A 12,741-nucleotide genomic window follows, 5' to 3' on the forward strand; every position below is an offset into this window, starting at 1 on the left:
ACTCCAACTATTTAGCATTTCACAGGCATAAGAAAGCTGTTAGATAGCAATTTAGCAAAAAGGAAGAAACTTATTTCTAAACATTTTCTTTAGGACCATAACATTTCTAAAGACACACTTGTGTGTCAGTTAATGCCTTATCTTGCTATAAAATAACAGTATTTAACAAAAATATTTTGCCACTGTGGCAAATTACCTCCTGTAAATGTTCCACTGCAACTAAGATTATATTGGAAACTTGGAGACTGACATTTTGAATTTCACATATTCATGGAAGATTGGGAAGCATCTTCAGATGTCAGAGGCTATAATAAGAAAAGTTATTGCTCTTATTAACTTCCAGATTGTTTTGTGTTAAAGCAGATGTGCATGCATTGGACAAAAAGGTAGACCAGTGAAGCATAACTGTGGTTAAAGTTGGAAAAGATTTGGTTGAAACTGCACATGGTAATATCTTCCCAGAAAATTTAAACCTTGGCTCAGCTGGGAGATGTTCACAAAAAGGATATTTCTGATTCTATGATTCTCTAGCAGGTTCCCCAAGGGAGATAGTACAATATTGTGGGAAGAGGCGGTTTTGTAATCTGACATCAGACTTAAAGAGAACTGTTTTGAGACCCAAATTTCAACTGTATGAAGTGGGTTCTAAAATATCAACTACCTGAGAGTGTAGTTACAAAGGTCATATAATGACAATTGATTCTATTTGCCTTGTACTTTGCCCTGAAACAAAGACATCATTTAACTTATTTAGTTGTTTCATGTGGTTTCTTTTGGCGTGTTTGTTTGTTTGTTTGTTTGAGACGAAGTCTCACTCGTGGCCCATGCTAGTACAATCTCAGCTCACTGCAACCTCTGCTTCCTGGGTTCAAGCGCTTCTCCTGCCTCAGCCTCCCAACTAACTGGGAGGACAGGCATGGGTCACCACACCAACTAATTTGTGTGTGTGTGTGTGTGTGTGTGTGTGTGTGTGTGTGTGTGTATGAGTGTGTGTGGGTGTGTGTGGTTAGTAGAGATGGAGTTTTGCCATCTTGGCCAGGTTGGTCTCAAACTTCTGACCTCAAGTGATCCGCCTGTTTCAACCTTCCAAAGTGCTGGGATTATAGGCCTGAACCACTGTGCCTTGACCTCATGTGAGCATTTTTTAAAAAACACTTTTTCTGGGGACAAAGAAAAGAATAGTAATTCTGACAGAGTATGGTACTTACTCCAGCATGACATTGCAGAGCTCCAGCTGGTCCGTAAAGAAACTGAGATGGATTGCTAAAAAAAAAAAAAAAAAAAAAAGGTCAATAATTGCAGGTTATTTATTTTCTAAGTCTCTCTCTCTCTCTCTCTCTCTCTCTATATATATATATATAAAATATATATTATTATATACTATATATAATATAGTATATAGTATTTTCTAAGTCTATATATTATAAATGCTTTATATCTATATATACTATATATTATATATAATATATATAGTCTCTAAGTCTTTATATTATATATACTCTATGTAATATATATAATATATATATTGAGAGAAACTTAGAAAATATGTGTGTGTATATATATATATATACACTATATATAGTGTGTGTGTATATATATATGTGTGTGTATATATACATATATATAAAATATATATTTGAGATGGACTCTTACTGTTGCCCAGGCTGGAGTGCAGTCACCATGTGATCTTGGCTCACTGCAACCTCCACCTCCTGGATTAATGCAATTTTTCTGTCTCAGCCTCCACAGTAGCTGGTACTACAGGTGCTCGCCACCATGCCTGACTAATTCTGTATTTTTAGTAGAGATGGGTTTTCACCATGTTGGCTAGGCTGGTCTAGAACTCCTGACCTCAAGCAATCTTCCTGTCTCAGCCTCCCAAAGTGAGTCACTGTGCCTGGCCTAAGTCTATGAAACTCTTGGGAAGGACGTACAGCCTGTGAAGAGTTGAATGTGAAGCATAAAGTGTCATTGAGAATAGGCTGCCTCAAAGATCATCCACTACATTTCTAGCTTGAAGTGTAGGGTATTTGGTGCTGTAAACTTCTGAAGTAGTGAAACACTTCAGGAGGAAACACATTTTGAGGATGAAATAAAGGTTTGGTTTTGATATGTGGTGAAGTAAAGCAGGCAGACAGATATGCCAAGTCTGTAGCTCAGAACAAAGATCTGGCCTAGAGATAGAAATTTGTTAATGGTCAGCATAAAAAGGGTGTTTAAGCTCCCTCCTCCTCCCCCCAAAAACATGGTGGCTCACACCTGTGATCCCAGCACTTTGGGAAGCCGAGGCAGGTGGATCACAAAGTTAAGAGATTGAGACCATCCTGACCAACATGGTGAAACCCCGCCTCTACTAAAAATACAAAAATTAACTGGGCATGGTGTCACGCACCTGTAGATGCAGGTATTCAGGAGGCTGAGGCCGGAGAATCACTTGCACCCAGGAGGCAGAGGTTACAGAGTGCTGAGATTGCCTGCTGCACTCCAGCCTGGAGACAGAGAGAAACTATTTCAAAAAAAAAAAAAGCACGGAGGATCCATAACTGAGATCTGAATAATTTCAACACCTGGAGATGTAGTAAAAGAGCCAATAAAATACATGCCAAGTTCATATTAAAACTAATGAGAAAAGACAAATTCCTTCGTGAGAGATATTCAGACAACTAATTTTTGGGGAAAAAAATTATAGGGAATCCTTGATCAGGTATCCAAACATAAAAAATAAAAAAAAAATCACTCACATGCTAGAAGTAAATATATGAAATTAGATTATTTTTAATGGCAATATTATATAGACAAAAACAAAATAATTACTCCAAAATAAATTAATAGACAATATGTTTTCTATCACTGTCTTGCTTGTCTTCTCAATTTATTCCAGTGTCACTTTAACTCACTATATAATGACTCCTCTTAATCCAATTATTTTTTATTTAACACTCCATTGGTTTTTAGTAAGTGCAATATTACATTTCTCAATAGAGGAGAAATGTAGAATTTGGCCTGTTATATTTGAAACACCTTTGCTTTTCAGATTTGAGCTTCTGGAATGTGGTTAATTTAAGTATTCTCATCAGGCCTTTATTTTTCAGATTTCTGTGATTGCTTCTCCAAAATGACCAGTGTCTGAAGGTGATGATTGCAATAAAATTAAAATTATGCAGGCTTTTAAGAAAATTATGTGAAAGTAAATTTGAAGCTCTAAATTTGAGACCTATTTTAAACATGCTTTAATCTGAGTTCTCTATTCACTTTTCCCAGAACTGCTATCTTTTTTTACTTCAGACCAGATATTACAATTAAGAATATTGTACTATTGAGACTCTTATCTGAAGAAATAGAGACTGCAGGAAAAGTTTCAATAGTTAAAAGCATTTACTGATGTCTCAACATGAAATTTTGTCAGAGAAAAATTGTGACATGGGAAGTATGAATGTCTTTTACACACTTTCTTCCTTCCAGATGTCTCCTTTCCTTTCCCTGGCACCTCGTGTCTTTAGTTCAGGCAACTGAAATAACCTTTTAAATATTAATTTACTGATGACATTATATGCTACACTTCCCTGAGGACAGATTCTATTGAAGAGTATTCCAATGCACATGCCAGCGCTGAAACCAAAGGAAAAAAATCACTTGTGGAAGAATCCCAAAGCTCTTTGACAATATTTGAGAAGAGATATTTTTAGGGTGGCATTCTTAGATTCATTCTACATTTTAACTAGTATTTTAAAATTGTAAATGCATAGAGAAAATGAATGGAAAAAAAAACCAAAAAACTAGAGAATAGCAAAGAGTACTTGAGCCCAGATGTCTAACTCTTCCTTCTGAAGTTGTCCCTAATCCAAGTTTGTTTAATTTCTTAGAAATATATATCATATTAAAATAAATGTTTTTAAGTTAAAAATGAGTGTATACTCTATATGCTATTCTGTACCTAACTTATTTCTTCTAATAATGCTTTAATCAACAAAGGACAACTTTGTTCTCCTTAATAACACTAATAGACTATTTTCTAGATTTACCATTTTGTAGATGTACAATACTTTATTTGAAAGTTCCTTCTTTCATGATGGACAATTATGTCATTTCAAGGCTTTTTCTATAACAAACAATAACAAAGTGAAATCTTGTACAGACATCTTTGTATACATGTGTGAGTATATTTGAATGCTTTAATTTTTATTTTCTTTGAGGTATGGATTCATAAAATTCCTGAGAACTGCTTTATGGGCTTTTAAATTTTTCAAATAAATGAGCACTTAAATCATTTGCAATTGACTTCCAACCTAATTGCTTGAGGTCAAAGAACTTGTGGTATTTAAGATGCTGCTTATTTGACATTTGTTAAGACTTGCTTACATACTAGTATGTGACCAAATGTAAAATAGTAATAGTAAAATTTTACTTGTGGTTGAGAAAAGTATTCTTTCTCAGATTATTGTATTTGGAAGTTGATATATCCCAATTAGAATGTTTGTTTATTTAATTTTTCAAAACTTGTTTTTTAATGATTTTTATTTATTTTTATTTTTTCTTTTTTTATTGCATTTTAGGTTTTGGGGTACATGTGAAGAACATGCAAGATTGTGCATAGGTACACACATGGCAGTGTGGTTTTCTGCCTTCTGTCCCCTTGCCTGTATCTGTCATTTCTCCCCTAATGATTTTTATTACCTTGACATCAATCTTCAAGAAATTTTTATGGAAATAATCCATTTTGGTGTTGTATTAGTCTGGATTCTACAGAGTAGCAGAAACAATATTATGTATGTACGTGTGTATGTGTATATGCATGTATATCTGTGCACAAATATACACAAGGCTTCACTGTTGCATATGTGTGCATGTATATATACATATATACATATACATACACACACACATATACAGAAAGAAAGAAAGAAAGAAAGAAAGAAAGAAAGAGAGAAAGAAAGGGAGAGTATAAAAAATTGGTTAATGCAGTTATGGAGGCCAACAAGTTCTCAGATCTACAGTTTGCAGATTGGAGACCCAGAAGAGCTGCTGGTTCTAGTCTTAGTTCAAAGACCTGAGAACCAGAATGGCCAATAATGTGGTTCCAGTTTGAAGACTGGCAACCTCAAGATCCGAGAACAGCCAAGGTTTTAGTTTGAGTCTAAAGGCATAAAAACACAAAGTTCCAGCTCAAATACAGTCAGCCAGGGGGAATTTCCTGTTATTTTATCCTTTTTGTTCTACCCAAATCTTAAACTGATTGCATAAACCTCACCCACATGGTGAGAGGAATCTGTTTTACTCTGTCTATGAAGTAAAATGTTAGTCTCATCCAGAAATATCCTCACAGACACAACAGAATAATGTTTGATCAAACATCTTGGCACCCAGTGGCCCAGTCAAACTGACACATAAAATCACCAAAAGGATCAATTAAAAAAATTATCCCTGAAGTTTTATCAATTTTGAGTATATATGTGTGGTTATTTTATTAGGCACACACAAATTTTAAATAACTATCTTCTTGTTGAAGAAAGACTTTCATGATGGAGTTGCCTTCTCTATTTTCAAAAATTATCATTTTTGTATTAAAACCTAGCTTTTATAAAGTGAACATAAACATACCATCTTTCTTTTGGTTAATATTTACCTAGCTTATTTCTTTTTATCCTTTTACTTTCACTTCCTATGTTTTGGTGCATTAGACTTCTCTCTTCTAAATATTATTTAGCTGAAATGTAATGAATGAGCATAGACCATTTACCATTATTAAGATTATTGATATGTTGGAACTTATTTCTATCAACTGGCTTTTTTTGATACACACACTCCATTTATTACCTAATAGTGGCAAGCAGACTTTCCTCTATTTTCATTTTTGTTTCCTTTTAATATGATAATTTTAAGAATGTTGCAAGATATGAAAAATTATATTATAAATATCCATGTACATGTACTACAGATGTTGAAGAAATGAGTCACACAAGAAAGGGCATAATATCAGTAAGCAGACTACCTAGCTTCAATATCTAGCTTTATGTGAACTTGGGCAAGCCACTTAAATTTTCTATCTCACTCTCCTGATTACAAAATCAGCATTGTATAATACTATCTCATAGATTTGATCATTAGAATTAAATCAAGCAATATTTGTAAAGCATGTACAACAGTGACTGCTGCATACTAAATATGGGCTTATTAAATATAATACGGTAATTAAATATTAAGTTTTCCATATCAGTTAAGTTCTCTTAGAAATCAAAAAAGTAAATAAATATTATGGAAGTAGTGAAAGCTGTACACTACCTCCATCCTTTCTTCATTTTTTTCTCCAGAGGTAATCATTATTCTGAAGTTGGTGTTTATTTCTCCCACATATATTTTTATACAGTAAATATTCATCCGTAGAAAATACATACTATCGCTTTGGAGACATTTAAAGAGTACATAAACATTTCATACCATATGTATCCCTTTGCAATTAACTTTTTAAACTTATTCCTATACTTTTGAAATGGCAGATGTTTATACTTACTGTACTTTGCTCATTTTAACTACTGTATTACATTGCATTATCAAATATACCAAGTATGACCAAACTACTCTCTGAAGTGACCATGTCAATTCACAGCAGGAACGACCTAAGGCTGGTGCCTCCCCATACCCTTGTCAACACTTGACTATGTTAGACTTTTAAATTTTAGTCAATATCATAGATAAAAAATGGCATTTTATTGTAGTTTTAATTTTCTTTCCACGTATTTATTGATCATTCAGCTTGTTTCCTCTGTGAAGTGCCTGTTCATATCCATCTCTCTTGTTCTATATTTTAGCTTTTATCTTATAGATTTACAGGTTTTATTTTATTTCAAACTAACTCTTTGTGCTATAGATACCTCTTTTCAACTAGTGATATAATTAACTTATTTTTTCATGGTGTCTTTGGTCAAGATTTTAATTTTAGTATATATATTTTCAAAAAATTTTATTTTTTATTAAGGCCTTTTAAACCTTATTAACAATATTCTTCTGATATTATAAATTATCCTTTAATATTTTCTTCTAGCAATTTGGCAGCTTTGCCTTTTACATATATTTTTAAAGTAATCTGCAATCTACTCTTGTGTACACTGTGATATAATAATTTATTTGTATCTGTCATTAAAAAATGTGTTAGTCAATTGTGCCTTCAATGTTTTTCTCATGATGTTATTTAATAGTCCATTATTTCAGCATTGTTTAGGCTGTAACTTTTGTCATTATATGTGTACTTACTTTTGGGTTATTAGGTTCTCATTGCAATAGTTTGTTCTATACTGTAGTATTTAGAAATAGCTCTATAGAAGTGTTCACTATTAGACAGATCGTGTCCCCTTTTCCTTCCTTCTCTTCAACAACATCTTTGTCTCCTTCTTTCTCTAAAGGTGGCTGAATTAACCTTTGCTCTTTTCAATTCCTAATTTAGGATCAGCTTGTCAGAGTTCATGACGCATCTTGCTGTCATTTTTATTATTATTGCCTAAATGTATATGTTAATTTAGAGAAAGATGTATTATTATGTACATATTTTAACAATTGCCCAGTATACCTCTTTATGCATATTTAGGATTTCCTTTATTATGTCTTTTAATAAAATGTAATTACTTTCCTTGAAAATCTTGTTTGTTTTTTGCTACATTCCTTTTTATATAACTGATAATTTTGTTTGTTCTTGTAAACTGTGTCAATTAAAAGGTGGATTTTAAAACTAATTCCTAATGAAACTAATAATTATAATCAATATTTATTAATGTTCCACTTCACTAAACTCTTTTTACTGATAAACTATTTTTTCTTTTAAACTGTCTACATAACCAATTATGCCTTATTTTCTGCAAATAATTTATTCTACCTTTCTTTTAACATGTTACAATATTATATTTTATGTCACATTATGTTTATTAGGATCTCCCAAATAATGTTGAATAGAAGTGTTGATACTGGGAGTCTTCGTTGTATTCCAGATTTTCAATAAAAGGTTCTTAAAGATCTATTATTAAGATGTGGTATTTAATGTGAATTTTTGATAAATTTTATCATTTGGTTAAAGAAGTTCTCATCCAGTCCTAGGTGGTTAAGGATTTTTATTTGACTTAATTTTAACTCAAATATTTGATAATTTAATCAAGAGGCTTTTTCCTGCATGGGGTGAGATGGCAACATAACTTTTTTTATTCTATTTAACGCAATAAAATATAGAGTTTTCTAAAGTTTGCTAATCCTAAAACCATACTCCACCACTGTCTGTGTAGAGAGGCACCTCCTAATAGCAAATGAGTATTTTGTTGATTTTATGTATTTCTGCAGTTATCTTGACATTGATATATTTTAGGTACTGATTCTGATTCATGAATGGTTCTATGTGTGATTTTCCTATTTCTCAAATTGGTTTTGGTGAGTAGATTTTCTGAAAGTTGTTCATTTCAACAAAATTACAATTTATCAGCATTAGGTGGTCATAGTATACATTTAGATGTAAAAAAAAAACTTGTATTTTTTTGTCATTCTTAATTTATTTTGTCTTTTTTTCTTCTGTGGATTTGCTTGAGAAGCATCTATTTTATTCATCTTTCTGAAAGAAGCGATTTTCAGTTCTCTCGGTCGTTTCTGTTTTTGTTTCCATTTTAATAATTTCAGTTCACTATGTATTATCTTCTTTCTCCTGCTTTCTTTGAGTTTACTCTCTTATTATACTTTTTTAAGAATAGAAAAATAGGTAATGAATTTTCACTCCATTTTTCTTTTAAAAATACTCACTTAAAATTGACTTGTATTACAGCTTGTCAGGATAACACAAGTTTAAGTAAAGTGCTTATTTTATCTTTCATTTCTGTTTTCCAATTTCCTTAATCCTTAAGACATTTAATTGCATATATGCTATATATTTTTAAAATATATATTTTAAAATACAGATTATACTGTTTGTCTAGAGTAGGACTGTTTCTTAAATATTTCATGTTTCCTTACAAGATTATGGGTTTTCTAATGGTTTGTTTTCAATTATATTGTTTAAAACTGTGTTTTTACAAATATTTTCCTTATGCATCTATCAATCACTGAGAGATTTGTTAAACTTTCCACTTTGAAATTGTATTTGTAACTTTTTTGAATAGTACTCTAAATTCACTTAAATATATTTTGAGTTTATTTTACGGCTTAAGTATTAAAGACTCTACCCTTGAAAGATAAATTTTATATTAAAAATATTTTGTCTAATATTATACAAGGTAGTGGAAACTACCTTCTTTTCTACAATATATACATATTTTTATATGTCCAGGTATTTTGATTTTTTCATATTTGTGTTTCATTATGGTTTAGCTATATTTTTGTAGTTATTTCTGTCTGTAACTTTAGATTTCTTTTTTCTCTCTCTCTTTGCTTTCTGTTTACCAGCTTGGTGCATAAGTAATTGCAGTTTTTATCATTGAAAATGATGGTAAGGACTGCAGTTACTTTTGCATAAAGCTATTCCTTCATGTTCTCTGCTTTTTTAAATAATGTTTATTCTATGTCTGTATACTTAGTGACTTCACCTAATTTTTAAAATAGCCCCAAATTATACAAGGCCTCAGAATCATTTAATTATGATTATGCCTGCTAATCAGATTGTTTAGAATTTTAGCTGCACCTTATATACATTGCTGAATTATTCATTGTTAGTGTTATTGTTTACTTGGTTATTGCTAGCTTAGGTTTATCTACTTCTTTATCAGTTTCTTTGCTCACCTTACTACTTACATTTTTCCTTTTGTGTGATATAGCTTCCTTCCTGAAACATATATATATATATATAAACTATACTTTAAGTTCGGGGGTGCATGTGCAGATTGTGCAGGATTGTTACATAGGTATACACATGCCATGGTGGTTTGCTACATCCATTCCCCATCATCTACATTAGGCATTTCTCCTAATGTTATCTCTTCCCAATCCCCCCACCTCCTGCTATCCCTCCCCTAGCTCTCCTACCCCACAACAGGCCCCACTGTGTGATATTCCCCTCCATGTATCCTTGTATCCTCATTGTTCAGCACCCACTTATGAGTGAGAACATGTGGTGTTTGGTTTTCCGTTTTTGTGTCAGTTTACTGAGAATTAAGTTTTCCAGATTCATCCGTGTCCCTGCAAAGGACATGAACTTACTCGATTTTATGGCTACATAGCATTCATTATATGGTGTATATGTGCCACATTCAGTCTATTATTGATGGGCATTTGGGTTGGTTCCAACTCTTTGCTATTGTAAACACTGCTGCAATGAACATACCTGTGCATGTGTCTTTATAATAGAACCACTTATAATCCTTTGGATATATACCCAGTAATGGGATTGCTTGGTCATATGGAATTTCTATTTCTAGATCCTTAAGAATCACTACACTGTCTTCTACAATGGTTGAACTAATTTACACTCCCACCAACAGTGCAAAAGCATTCCTATTTCTCCACATCCTCTCCAGCATCTCTTGTCTCCAGATTTTTTAATGATTGCCATTGTAATTGACATGAGATGGTATCTCAATGTGGTTTTGATTTGCATTTCTCTAATGACCAGTGATAGGCTTTTTTTCACGTTTGTTGGCTGCATAAATGTCTTCTTTTGAAAAGTGTCTGTTGATAACCTTTGTCCACTTTTTGATGGGGTTCTTTGTTTTTTTTTTTTTTTTTTTTTTCTTGTAAATTTGTTTAAGTTCTTTGTAAATGCTGGATATTAGCCCTTTGTCAGATGGGTAGATTGCAAAAAATTTTCCCATTCTGTTGCTTCTGGTTCACTCTAATGATAGTTTATTTTGATGTGCAGAAGCTCTGGAGTTTAATTAGATCCCATTTGTCTATTTTGGCTTCTGTTACCATTGCTTTTGGTGTTTTAGTCATGAAGTCCTTGCCTATGCCTATGTCCTGAATGGTTTTGCCTAGGTTTTCTTCTAGGGTTTTTATGGCGTTGAGTCTTATGTTTAAATCTTTAATCCATCTGGAGTTAATTTTTGTATAAGGTGTAAGGAAGGGATCCAGTTTCAATTCTCTGCATATGGCTAGCCAGTTTTCCCGACATCCTTTATTAAATAGAGAATCCTTTCCCCATTGCTTGTTTTTGTCAGGTTTGTCAAAGATCAGATGGTTGTAGATGTGTGGTATTACTTCCAAGGCCTCTGTTCTGTTCCATTAATCTATATCTCTATTTTAGTACCAGTACTATGATGTTTTGATTACTGTAGCCTTGTAGTATAGTTTGAAGTCAGGTAGTGTGATACCTCTAGCTTTTGTTGTTGTTGTTGTTTTTGGCTATGTGGGCTTTTTTTTTGGGTCTATTGAGATAATCACGTGGTTTTTGTTTTTAGTTATGTTTATGTGATGGGTTACATTTATAGATTTGTCTATATTAAACCAGCCTTACTTCCCAGAGATGAAGCCAACTTGATCGTGTTGGATAAGCTTTTTGATTTGCTGCTGGATTGGGTTTGCCAGTATTTTATCAAGGACTTTCTCATCAATATTTATCATGGATATTGGCTTGAAAATTTCTTTTTTAGTTGTTTCTCTGCCAGGTTTTGGTATTAGGATAATGTTGGTCTCATAAAATGAGTTATGGAGGAGTCCCTCTTTTTGTATGGTTTGGAATAGTTTCAGAAGGAATGGTACCAGCTCCTCTTTGTAACTCTGGTAGAATTCGGCTGTTAACCTGTCTGGTATCTGATTTTTTTGGTTGGTAGGCTATTAATTGCTGCCTAAACTTCAGACCTTGTTATTGGTCTACTCAGGGATTCAACTTCTTCTTGGTTTAGTCTTCGGAGAATGTAAATGTCCAGAAATGTATCCATTTACATAGTACATGCAGTTTTTTGCTTTTCAAGTTTTATATATCATAAACTATCATTATTTCACAGTCACTCTTGAATGATAGTTTACATAGTACATACAGTTTTTTGCCTTTCAAGTTTTGTATATCATAAATTATCATTATTTCACTGTCACTCTTGAATGATAGTTTTAAAAGATTTTACTGTTTTACCTCATCACTTAAAAAAGTATTTTACTCATGTCTAATTGCTACTTCTGAGAAATTTCTTGTCAGTGTAAATGTCATTTAATATAGGAAATTTGTCATTTAGTTTTAGTTGCTTTTAAGATTATTTATTTATGTTTGGGATCTGTTTAGGGTTTTTGTTTGTTTTTGATGAGAACAATAAAGATCCACTCTCTTAGAGAGTTTCAAATAAGATAGTACAGTATTGGTCACCGTAGTCACCATAGGGGAATGTTTGCAAGAGCTACCAGTGAAGTTCCAGGTGTCAAGTTTTTCGGTGTATTATGAATTTACTTTTCCAGATGTCTTAGACCAGTAATTGTATAGCTTACCTCTCCCAGCCTTTAAAAAAGTGTTTTGTTTTCCCCTACACCCAAAATCAATAGCTAGTTCCTGCAAATGCGGAACTTTTGCACTCTGGCTGATATCTGCAAATGTGTATTATCATGCACTCAATCCGAATGTTCTATATCACACCTATTATCTAATTTTCACCACTGCTGGCAGCCTTATCTCATAGCCTGTGACTGAGGATAAGTGCAGGGGCAAGCAGTGACTTTCCCAGCACTCCCTACCTAAAGTATCACATATAAAATAAGTGAAAACAGTGTGCTTACTCTACAACTACTGCTCTAAGACACATTCCTTACCATCTTATGTATGCTCATTTAAGTTTAGCCCTTATAGAATTTCTAATGACA

The 12,741-nt window shown here is 32.7% G+C and overlaps 1 long non-coding RNA gene across 1 annotated transcript in view; it reads right to left on the bottom strand.

Annotated features, from left to right (window-relative positions):
• The window catches only part of LOC141585583 (uncharacterized), a 59,777-nt gene that overhangs the window by 33,835 nt on the left and 13,201 nt on the right, over positions 1 to 12,741 (bottom strand). Inside the window, exons 2-3 of the long non-coding RNA XR_012519117.1 lie at positions 2,393 to 2,489; positions 1,209 to 1,263 (exon numbers count right to left, since the gene is read on the bottom strand). This is a non-coding gene — a long non-coding RNA (uncharacterized LOC141585583). The remainder of the gene's footprint in view (positions 1 to 1,208; positions 1,264 to 2,392; positions 2,490 to 12,741) is intronic.

The sequence above is a fragment of the Saimiri boliviensis genome, chromosome 9, assembly GCF_048565385.1.
Source record: "Saimiri boliviensis isolate mSaiBol1 chromosome 9, mSaiBol1.pri, whole genome shotgun sequence".
Taxonomy (NCBI): Eukaryota; Metazoa; Chordata; class Mammalia; order Primates; family Cebidae; genus Saimiri; species Saimiri boliviensis.